We start from the raw sequence: 12,783 nt of genomic DNA on the forward strand, positions 1-12,783 counted from the left end.
AAAATCCAACTAAAATATGGCCAGTTTAGGATAAATATTGGTCTATATATTCATTATGGTCCTAACTGAAAGGCTTAATAGGATTACAATACGATTGCTCCCAGAAAGTTAAATATCCAGAAATCGTCCGAACGGAAGAACAGATTTAGTGTTGTCAACCCGTCTCTTCTGTTCAGCAATTGGATATTTAAGGAAATATTGACAACGTTGGTCGAATCAAATACCACATTTTTTGAGAAAATTCAAAATTTCTGTTGCGTATTCGAAAGGCCATGAGGGGACTCTAACCACAAAATGTAGTGCAATGATTTCAAATCTAGACTTCCAGTTTCAATCAGCTATCAAACCAGAAATATTGCTTTTTAGCCACATTTATAATATTCCCTTGAGTGCAGGTGCAAAATTTTTCTGGAAGATCCAATGCACTCCATTTGAATAGAGTATTGCTTAATTGCTTTACCACGCCTTCTAAAACATCCTGCTGAAACACTTTTGCCCCAGTTGTAACACTTTTTCACGGAAGCTAAGAGGTTTAACTATTACAGCAACTAGATGGGTACTACATTGAACCCTTCGAATAATATTTTTTGCTTCTTTGGAAGTTTGTGCGTAGATTTTATCGTTTTCCTTATTAAAAATTTCACCACAGGGAAACTTTTTCATCTGTAAAAATGATATTTTCATGGCCGTTAGCTGCGTGGCACTGAATAAGCCGTTTTCATCTGTTAGGCCAATTTGTATCACGCGCGTTGACAGAAGATGACCAGTTGACCGACGGTTAGCTTTCAAGTGTATATCATCTACGATAAGTCTTGACATTGAATTCATCGATATATCCATTTTTGAGTTGACATTTGAGTTCAAGGCTTTCATAAACTTAAAATTTTAATTCTCTGATTCAAGAACTAACCTTTCGAGTAGTTATCTACTAAAAAATTAACCTTAAAACAGGCATAACTAGTGTATACAATATTTTCCTATAAAAAATCTTACCGCTTATCCGAGCTAATTACTACATCGACTCTTTTTTCCCCTGCGAACAGAACCAGAAATGAAATTTTTTCATTTATTACTATTAAATTTTACATTTTAATCGCATATCTATCTTGTTGCATAATTTTAGTTGTCGTCTAAGATAATTCAACTCATAACTCCGTGCATCATAATTCCAAGCGATAAACTAATCAAATTGCAACTTTCCATTCCATTCACTTTTGTCGGATGTTCCGCTATTTCAGTTACTTTTTAGCGAGCGTCGCTGTCAGTTAATTACATTCTTTTACGTGCAGTTAGCTGTGTTTGTGTGAATAATATATGATTTTGTGCCAAATAAAATGTTAATAAGTTTTATAATATTTAAATTAGTAAATAGAAATGTAATTATGTAAAGACTTTGGTATAAAGTGTGAAATTCAGTGCTAGTGAAAAAGTGAAAAATATGAAGCTTCCCAGCTGCGCTGTTGGCGCATTGCGAATTGGCAAACTGCGAGTACAAGAGAGAGAGAGAGAGAGAAAGTGCGCAGTCGGATCTTCGTAGACTCGTATGCACATACATACGGAGCAACGCCAAAGGGTGAGTCAAATGATTTCAATTTATGACATATAATTTTCTACTGAAAGGGTGTCTCAAAAGTTATAACAGTTTATATTATTACGTAGTATAAATAATATTTTACAAAAACTTTGAAGTTTGTTGTACAATTTATAGCGCAGTGAATATTAATAAAAAATATAATGAATTTATTCGAAATATACTGTAATATAAATTCAAATTTTGTAAGGGTAAAACTCTGTATAAATAAATTCTATACAAAATAATAATAATTTTTATACTGTTTTCTTAGTGATATTTAGTGAATAGAGCCTTCTAACATAAAAAACAAAAAAATAGTTATATATGAATATGATATATCTCTCTTTACTACAATATATTATATATAGATTAAAATAAAAAATGTAATTACTGAGACGAGAAAAAATTAATTCCCGAACTACTATAAAAAATATATGTACATATATGTATAAATGATGAAGGTTACGATCTGAATAGTACCTCCAATTTTCAGATATCGATCTGACATATTCCACATGTCGTTTTATTCGTAAAAATCTGCTCATGTGTCGGAACCGCCGATATCGAATCATTATAGGATATAGCTGACATACAAACTGATTGATTAAAATCAGCTCCTTGTATGAAAAACTGTTTTATTTGACAAAATATCTTCACAAAAGTCGACACGGATTATTACCTGAATCAAAGCTACAAAAATATTGTTCAGATCGGACAATCATAGCATTCAAAGTGACCGACCAAAGGTACAGATTTAATTATGTACATATATACCTATGTTGTTGTTGTTATAAAAGATGCACCTTCTAGTGTTATTATAGCTTCGGTCCAGCCGAAGTTAACCTTTTTTCTGGTTTTAACTGTATTTTTAAAACACGTACGAGCATGTAGTTGAACCGGCTACACCAAAATCGATTGCTCTTGAAGAAGATGATAGAATCAAAATACTAACTTTGTTCTACGAAACAGAAATATTATTGATTTATTAAGACTTTTTCATAAATACAATATCTAAGTTGACTAAAGAGACAATAAAAAATTTACACTTTCAACATGTTTGATACAAAGTGATATATAGTGGTGCTCAAATATACATAAATAAATATATATGTATGTATACACATAGCAGTACACATAATTACATCATCAATGATAATTCTATGACGTGCTTTTCGCTGTTCAAAGCTTTGTTTCTATAGCTGAAAAGTCCTTTTTATACCCAAAAATCCAATCAATACGAAGAATGATGAAAAATTGAAGGTGAAAATTGGCGGTTTGTCCACCCTCATGCATTTTTAGTCTAATAGTCGCCTATACAATTAATTGGTATAGCACCACCGGTTGTATATAAGTCTGCATAAGTATTTGTGTTACACCTAGGCATTTCTCACTACTTTCTTATGTACCGCTATGCACGATATGTATCGATATTTATGGTGACTTGTGGCGTGAGCATAGACTAATTTCAAAATAATGACTCAAATTACTTAATTTGGTATAATAACTCTTTAAACGGAATTCGGTCACCGAGCGTGGGGATACTTAAAATTTCCGTAACGCTATTTTCAACACTCTGTTGGGTGGCTTTCAGCATTTTCGGTTATTAACTATGTATTATTTTTTTTTTTACCGCCTCGATATTGCTCTATTATACTAATGTATTTTTTATTGAATCGACTTGAAAGTTATGCCATAAACTCGAATACGAATGTGTGTTTGTTTGCTTGAAATATATATTTGTAGGCGGTGCTTAGCAGGAATGTAGGTGAAAATTGTATCATTAAATATTATAAAAAGTATCAGGCGGTCGAAGACCATACATTATTTGGGGTGGAGAAGTGTATTGTATTGTTTTGTTTATATTATGTTGTTTTTGGTACCACTGCAACACAGTTGACCGCGTAAACTTAATTTATGCTCATATACTAGTTATTTGTGAACAATAAAAAATCAATAAAAATATGTATGCAGGTCAATGTATCTAAAATATATATCATAACGTAAATCAGGGTTGCTTTTGTGACACTTTTTAAGTAAATACGGGCAACAGACAGACCCCTTTCATAGCAAAACTTGATACAAAATATATTACGTTGGGAAATTTTGCAACTTTATATTCGATAACATTGATTTCAATACAATTGGACTCTATACAAACCATCCAAAGAATAATATTTTCGGCGTTACATAATCAAATTACAAGCGAGCCGATTTTAAACGATTTTAACATGAACCGTGCAAGACGTTCTTGGTATAGCACCAAAATCCTACAAAAAAGTTTTTGAGAAATAAGTCATCAGAGGAGATCCGGTGCTGTCAGATGAATAAAATATTTGCTGTTTCGAATCGGCTGTTATCTGATTGCAAATTTTCTTATATTTTTGCACTAAAAAATATATTTTTGACCTTCTGCAAAAGATGGATTGGATGGTTTTTATTAGAACATTTCTACTGTCAGAAGAAATTTTTTAGATCGGACCATTATATCATCAAGTTATCATACAAGCTGAACGATCAAAATTAAGTTCTTGTTTGGAAATTTTTTTCCTTGGTGCAACTGAAGTTGGCGATTTGTCTTTATTTGTCTAAGACTTTGAAAACAGTTACCCTTTGCTTAAGAGAGTACTTCGATTTTCCAAACAAGGAATTTGGAATGCTAAGTTCACGTGGAACATTCCAAATTCCATATTATTGGCAATTTCAGCCTCTTACAAACATTTTTTAAATTCATTTTTCATTTAAAGGTATAACTACTGAGTTATTCTTTTTCTGTGAATTATTTTGTAACTTTAGCAAGATAATCGTAGAGACAGAGAATAAAGACGATGCTTTGCGAAAATCTCAACTCAACTTTATTTTAAAATCTGTAGTTTCAGATAAAAATTTCTCTGAGCTAGAGAGAAGTTTGTTATCTCCCGACATCCTTTATTATATGGAACTAACGAGTTTACACTCACCCATTTTAGCGCAATTTTTATTTCGAATTTTATGAGTACATGTAGACAATGTTAATATTAGATAAATCTCGAAATATTGAGTAAAAATTCATGCAATCTTATCATTAAGATCTGATTGATAGCTATTCAGATTTTCAATAATTTCTCGATAGCTTTAGGAGTCCACACCCGATGATTTAGCATCTGAGTATATTTTTATGAAATTTTCCGTAGGTAACTAAATGCATGCTTATAATTACTAATCTTTATAATAATCTTTAAGCTATAAAAACTTCATAAGTAAGTAATTTTTAGCGAAGACTTGTCCCGTTATTTTACTATTTATTGTAATTATTGTGGCCTTCCTATATATTTCTTCTCCAACCACAGCGCATACGAGTATAGGCGCTGAAAGTTCTTTCAGTTTTTGCGTTCACAACTCATCATAGCAACAACAACTATACAATAGAAAGTATGCACAAAACGAAATATGCAAAAAGTTTAAAAAAATGCAGAAAATATCAAAAAACAGCCAAAAATTTAGCAGCAACTGCAGTAGCAGCTGAAATGCCATGTAAAGCAGAGGCCGTCAAAGTAGACGAAAAAAGCGTTGAAATGTGGCCGAAGAGATGACTCCATCTCTTCGAAAAAGCAGGACCATTAAACGAAGTAAGTGCCGTCTAAAGTCCATGCAGTGGATGGGACACTACTCATTCCAGCTTACAAGCCTTTTATGAGTGTATGTTTGTATGTATGTATGCATATGTGTGTATGCCTGTGTGCCTATGTGTGTATATATGCCTACAAGTAAGTGCATAAGCAAGTGTGTGAAAAGTTCTTTGGCGACTTTATGGTTATTTACTGTTGGTGTTGGTTGTCGCTTTCACAGCGCCTCCTACAAAATGGCCTCACAAGCAAACGTATGTACAAATATATACATATATACTTGTATGTAGGTAGGCATTCCCTGCATTGTAACCGCAAAACGTTGTTCATTCCAGCTTTGTTAGTCTCTCGAGTCGAGCGTTGTCGCAGCCGCTTTTTAAGCACACTTTTTGCTGTTACTCCAAATTTGGAGTCGCTTGCTTTTGAACTTGTTCTTTGCTGGTACGCTCTCAAGCAAAACAAGCACACATATGTATATATTATATATACAAGTATATGCACACAAAAAATATTATAAACTCTGCGCCGCACCTCATAATGTTGCCGCATCTACTCTACAGAGTGCGCCGGTTTGCTGCCATTTATTTACCTCAGTTCTTATTCTTAATGTGGTCCTTTTGGTTGTAACCGGCTTTCAGCTCATTTCATACACGCACACACTCGCAGCACTACGCGTATGTTGTGTATGTATGTGCGCCAAGCGAGCAACATGCAACATGCCGCATAACAAGCATCAGTCGGTAACAGCGCGTTCTGTTTTTGCTTATGCGGCTTGTCGGCTGCTTGGTCAGTTGGGGCAACTTCAGTTTGGCGACTTGAAATGAGAAATATGCAAAATGTTGACGACAACCAAAAATCGCCAGCAAAAAACGTGTTGGTGAAATTTTTTTGCTCGCTGGCTCCAGTCCCTTGCGATTGCTTGAAACTTGTAAATATGTTTTTTTGTAGTTTATTTTTAATATTTTGTAAACGGATTATGCCAAACAAGTGTATAAAGCGAGTCGGAGTGAAGGAAAAAATGTGCGGCAGCTGCATTTCAGCGAAGACAAAACTGGATAATTATTTCGGTATGAGGAAGAATAGAGAATAATAATGTAATTCAATGCAGGCAGGGCTTCTTTCAAGTGTTGGTTTTTTTTAATTTTGTTTTTAAAATTTTTGTTTTCTCAATTTTAGGTAAAGTTGCCTGATGAGAGAATATTACTACCGCAAACTTCTAAATATTTGTGGAAAACTGCGTAGCAAAGGATCTCTAAGACAATAAGGTAATTGAAGGAACTGACTCATATCTGAGTCGATTCTCAAAACATGCCAACACTTCTGCGAAAAAATAAACAAATGCTGCAGTGACAGCTCGAAATTCCTTATTTTAAAGATTTATGAGCATATAATAAGTGTTTGGCCTGTTGAACGCTTTGTTATCTTTACTTTCTTTATAATGAACTAACGGGTTGCTATGGTCTTTCTGGACAAGCTAAAAATCGATTGCAAAGAGTTATGCTCAAATATAACCGATTCACTTAATTATAGATATTTTCACTCATACTTACAGCGAGTAAAGAATACTGATAAAAGGTGGAACGCAATAAATACTATTCAATAGAAGAGGTCCTGAGACAAGTTAATTTCCTAAAAAACAGTAGTAATTTGATTAGAAAATTTCGCTTTCATTCTCCGGGAAATCTTAAGCTGTCTTTGAAGATTAATAGAGCTTTGATTTAAACTGGCTTTTTGCTGTTACCTTATGGTTTAGAAGTATATTACATTATCTATACTAATTTTATAACGAGAAAGGATGTGTATGATTATGGAATAAAAAAATGTACTACGACTATAATTATCTACAAAAAATGTCATGACAGCATATGTCAAACTTTTATAGTTACGTCACAATAAGTGTTCTTTTATTAAAAAAAAATAATAATTAAAATACCGCCTTTGTAAAAGCGCTTTATTTGTACCTTAGTATTAATAGTTATCAAAATTAATAGCTTCGAATTCAAGACTGATTCCATACCTTTATATAACTTTTTGAATTATTCGATTCGCACATTCCATTCGTAAACTATCACTAATTATGAAATTAAAGTATTAGAAAAAAGTCGCGTGGTGAGCGGTGAACCGGTGACTCGGTTGGCTGCAACTTAATATGCGATGTAAGCGTCAATGGACTTCAGAAGGAGAGTCAATATCACGAAATAAGGCGCAGCGCGGCTTACTCGCCCAGTTGGCTCCCTAATAAGCGGTCGTTTGCGGAATTGAAATAAATAAGATTAAAAGTTCGATGTTAACATCACATCGTTTATATAAGGTAATCTTTCTACAAGTCGGTTGACAAATGGAGTGATCTGCTAATAAGACTCAAATGACAATTTTTTTATTTCTTTTCCTTCTCGATAAAAAACTCTGGTTTACGTGAACTATTCTTCCGATTTTCTTATTATGTAACAGTAAATACAAAAATATGAAATTCTCTATGAAATCATTCCACTCTTTTATTAATGAAAGTCTTAAAATACCACCAAAGTTAGAGGTAACTAATAATGATTACTAAATACTCTCATATATGATTAATGAACTCCAATCGGTTCACCACCTTCACGGTTTTGTCACGTTCATTTTGCAACCCTTTGAACACAACCAATATATATGTATGTATATCTACAAACTCGTATTCTTGCAACCGGTGATAACCCATCGACCTGTCATGGATTATTTCAATTTTCTTGGCGTATCGTGAAGCTTATAAGATCACAACACAACTCATAAATCATCCCTGTACCATGCCTGGCAGGCGTTCGAGTATCATTAATCAGGCTTGCGAATTTGCTTTAAGTGCACTTGTAATCGACACTGCGTCAACCAGTCAACATGTGACCAAACACGCTGTTTTCTTCAATCTTGGCAAAGATAATGGTTTCTAAATATCCAAAAGAAAGTGTGTGTCAATCGTGCTGAAAGTGGGTAAGAGTATAATGGGCCATGAGACTTAGCTATATGAGGAGTGTTCAAAAAAGAACGAGAATTTTCATTTTTGGCAAAAACAAATGTTTATTCATTTGTCTACATTAATATTGTAGCCTTCAAAACAGGTCCCATTCCAAGTTATGAACTTAGGCCAGCGCTTATCCCAATCGTCGAAACCCTTCTCAAACCCAATTTCTGGGATAGGCTTTAGTTCTTTCAGCGATGCGCTTTTAATTTCATATACGCCTGTAAAGCGGCCCTTTAATCTTCTTAATTTTTGGAAATAGGAAAAAGTCGCACGGTGCCATGTCTGGTGAATATGAAGACTGAGGCAGCGTTACTGTATTGGTTTTGGGCTCTACAAACCAGCGAGATTTTAATTTAAATATTCTCGTTAATGCTTAAACACATCTCATACACGAATATTATTGATGAGAATTGCTTGAAATTAAAAATCTATATATAATATATGTCTTACGTAATATAAAAAATTAGGGATAGATTCATACTTTTCTAAGGAGTAAGGAATGAAAAACTTAAACAGTAGAACTCTGTTATTATAAAATTCTTAGTTGATTGCTTATATTCCCGTCTTATTTCAACTCTAAATTGAACCTGCATGCTTAAGTTGTCTTAAGAAAGTTTTACAAAGCTCAAATTACTAGCAAAAGTCCTTAGAAAATACATAAACACGTAATGGTAATCCGTTATTGAAACTAAGAAAGTAAACTTATTAAAAAAAAACAATTTTTTTTTTAAGATCAAAGAGAGAGGCATACATATCTATGACATCATCTTCGCCACGTAGGCAAACTTTTATTTATTGCGTGTTCGGCTCTATATTTTAATTGCTTAATGTATACACACTAACGCAGTAAAAAAATTATAATAAAGTTAATTTTCATTTTTTAAAAACTACCTCCACGCTGGCACGAGATCATTAACAATAAAGGCAATTATATTTTTCAATAAAGTTAATTGGCGGTAAGAAAAAATTGTAAAGAAAAAAACGGACAGAACTTTCCGACAGACCTTATATATTATTATTTTGTTCCAATATTGCTTTACTTTTAATTCAAAAGCAAAATCAGTGTAAATTATGTAATAAAAATCCCTTTGATTTTCGTACAATGAATCAGTTTCATCTTTACTGGACGAAATCGTGTTCTGAAAATATGTTCTAAATCTTATTTAGCAAAAAGTTCGAGAATTATAACATTCTAACCGAAGGTTTTCAGTTACTTTACATTATAAATAAAATTTAAAAAATGCTTTCTATAAATGGGCCTTTTTTCCAGTATACGAAAACTTTAGAAGTTTCTTTTTTAAAAATGATGACTTTATTTAAATTTTTGAATTCATTGTGGGTTAACCATACCAATTGTTTTTTAAACCCTGAACAAGGTATGTTAAGTTTGCCACGAAGTTTGTAATACCCAGAACGCAATTCCGGAGATCCTATAATATATATATATATAGGTATATAAATGTTCAGCGTGACGGGCTAAGTTGATTTAGCCATGCCTGTCTGTATATACGCAAAATAGTCGCTCAGTTTTTGAGATATCGATCTGAATTTTGGCTTTAGTCTTTGCCGGCACCAGAAGCTGCTCATTTGCCGGAACCGCCGATATCGGACCACTATAGCATATAGTTGCTATACAAGCTAACGATCAACAAAAAGTTCGGGTATGGAAAACTATTTTATTTGAGAAGATATCTTCACGAAATTTGGCACGAATTATTGTGCAAAGCAATGATATAATTTTTGAAGAAGTTGTTTAGGTCGGAATACTATTGCATATAGTTCCTATACAAACTTATCTATCAAAAACAATGTCTTTATATGGAAAACTTTTTTATCCGACGACATATCTACACAAAATGTGACATCGTTGTTTTGAGTGGATCACTGTAGCATATAGCATCCATACAAAGTGACTGACCAAAATCAAGTTATTTTTGTTATGTGAAGTGTTTTATACAATAGTTTCGGTGCAACTGAAATTAACGATTTTTTTTAGTTTTTACTTTCAATATATACCTATAATACCAATTATAAAAATAAAACATAAATTTATCTAATACACGGTTTTATTATGTCAATGTAAATGGCGAACACATCAGAGATGACGACAATACAATGACTTTCTATAACACAAAGAAAAATGTATTCATTTTGAAGCTGATAATTTCGGTTTCGATTACATTTCACAACAATTTGATTGACACGCGTAAATTTCACTACAAATGTTGTCATAAACTGATATATAATTATCAGTATCGTCTTCATTGGTTTGAACACAATGTCAACTGGTTGTCAACCTTTTTTAAGGTGTGAAATCTATCCTCTCACCTACCATATTTTGAGTAAAAATTCGTTTTTTTTAATTGTTGCAGTTTAATCATAGCAACGTTTACAATATTAGCCAGATTTTTTCTAATTTGTTCACTGTAACCTATTTTAATAATATCTATGCCTCAAATAATCTCATTTTCGAAAAAAGCTGTCGCTTAAGAGAACTGTATTTTTAACTTCAGTTGACAATTCGCATAACTGCGTAGTTACTACTGAGCATCTTACTTATGAAGCTTGAGATTCGATCTCTTCTATGTATACGGTTACATTACTTTTTTAGGTTTTTTCATTAATTACATATTTATATGAGTGAAATATATTCTCAGCTAATTAACTTATTAATGAAAAGAGTATGAACTCTTCTCTATTTTACCTTTCATAGTCTTTAATAGATATTTAGGTTTCTTATAATGCTACTAAAACAATCACACAATACAATCGGTTAAGTAAAATTCAAAATCGTATTTGAAAGTTAACTGAAGACCTCAGCTCTAACCTACAATTTGTTCGCAAACGATGTAAACTCTTTGAAAATGGATAGCATAAGTGAACACACAAGGGTTAACAACATTTATTAAATCGTTTCAACTCTGTCGTAACCACGGTAACGACAATCAGCCGGTCAACCAGCTAGTAACCAGACCGGCAATAAGTTACCTTGCTAGTCAACCAAAGGTTATGTGTGTGTGAGTGTGCCTGTGAGACTATCGAAGCGTGCAAAAAGTTAGCAACGAGTTGAAGCTTCTTGTGGGTAGAACGCTTACTGGCATGGAAAGTATCTACACATGCTTGCATGTATGAATGTATGTGTGTCTGAATAAATGTAAGCATATACAAGGGCTGTAAAACTAAACGAAGATTCGAAGGTAGTTGCCAAATGCAAACAGCAAAGGTAAGCGTTAATAAAGGCAATCATTGAATAGTCGGAAAATGTTAACTAAACCTTAAAAAGTGCTGACAAATCAGGAGCTATTAGACCTACACACACAAATATATATTAAAGGATGTAAGTAAAAATCTTAGCAGAAGCGTAGATGGAACGCACGAAAGGTTCATATTGAATTTAGTTATGTTGTTGTGCTTGTATGTGTGTTTAACAAATGGTGTGAGATATTTGGGGTCACTGTTGGTCAAATCGCCTAGGCGTTCATAATTTTTTTAAGTGAAAGGGTATAGATTTTAATATATAAAAAAAGTTGCCGCTACTTGTTAGCGTTTAATATAAAAGTATGTAGTTGTAATTTGTTGTAAAATTAACCTTTTGAATTTAACAGCTGTTGAGATGATTGATGTTGTAGGCCGATTTTAAAGTGATTGCAGCTAAGTGATTTGTTGTAGACTTGAAGGCAGTTTGTTTTGAATTACTAACACAAAAATTATTTAACGCTTCACAACATTTTTTATTATTTGAACATTTTTATTTTATTTTTTTTATCATTATAATTATGTTTTTTTATATAAAAAAAAAATTTTTTTTTAATACTTTCTGAACAATTTATAGTTTATTGAAGTCTGCCTGCTTGCAACTTTATTTTATGCAACGTATTTCATATGTTTCGTATGTAATTTTATGGCACAAAACTTGTCAAACAGCTTTGAATTTCTTTTGCTTCGCAAACCAGCTCGTAAGCCTTGTCTTCTACTAGCAATGTACAAACATTCATTTATAGCAAACCGAAGTTGTAGCTCAAAAACAGATTTTATTTTTAAAGTCTACAATTTTTTCACTATGCGCCGCTTAAAACTGTTGAACGCATTCGATTTTCCATAATTTACATTTATATATTTTAGAATAAAATGCCATTAGCGCACTTCACATAAACTCGCCAAAAAATTGCAACTCGCGCCATTACACGTTTATCCGCAACAACGAACCGTCCATTTCGCAATTGCCGCACAAACTGTTTGTATTCTGGCAGCAGGCGAACGCACGAACGTGGCCAACCAACCAAGCAGCCAAGCAACCGACGAACCAACCAGTTCACCAAGTCAAGCCAACGCAAACGCTCAGCTAACCAAAACCACTAGGTGGCGATGTTGGTGGCATCTGCGGCGTTGGCGGCGGCAGTGCAGAGGGACCCTACTGTAGCAGCAGCAGCTCCGGCAGCAGCCAGTTTGGCAAGTTCACAGCAGCAGCGACGCCACCGGCATCCCTACATTGCAGCCAACAATTTATAAACACACATATAGACAAAGGAGCGCGCGCCTTGTAGCAGGAAATCGAATGGCATGCGAGCAGTTTTTCTGGTTTTGCCCTCCCAAAAGTGCAACGAAATTCGCTC

The 12,783-nt window shown here is 33.5% G+C and overlaps 1 protein-coding gene across 2 annotated transcripts in view; it reads right to left on the bottom strand.

Moving 5' to 3' along the window:
- The window catches only part of LOC106620967 (semaphorin-2A), a 220,764-nt gene extending 208,251 nt beyond the window's left edge, over positions 1 to 12,513 (bottom strand). Inside the window, exon 1 of one of the 2 annotated variants that reach the window (XM_036363458.2) lies at positions 11,760 to 12,513. The gene's annotated coding sequence lies outside the window, so the exon portion shown is untranslated. The remainder of the gene's footprint in view (positions 1 to 11,759) is intronic. The other variant, XM_036363457.2, reaches the window with a different exon arrangement.
- Positions 12,514 to 12,783: the final 270 nt, after the last annotated feature.

Source organism: Bactrocera oleae, chromosome 4 (assembly GCF_042242935.1).
Source record: "Bactrocera oleae isolate idBacOlea1 chromosome 4, idBacOlea1, whole genome shotgun sequence".
NCBI classification, from domain to species: Eukaryota; Metazoa; Arthropoda; class Insecta; order Diptera; family Tephritidae; genus Bactrocera; species Bactrocera oleae.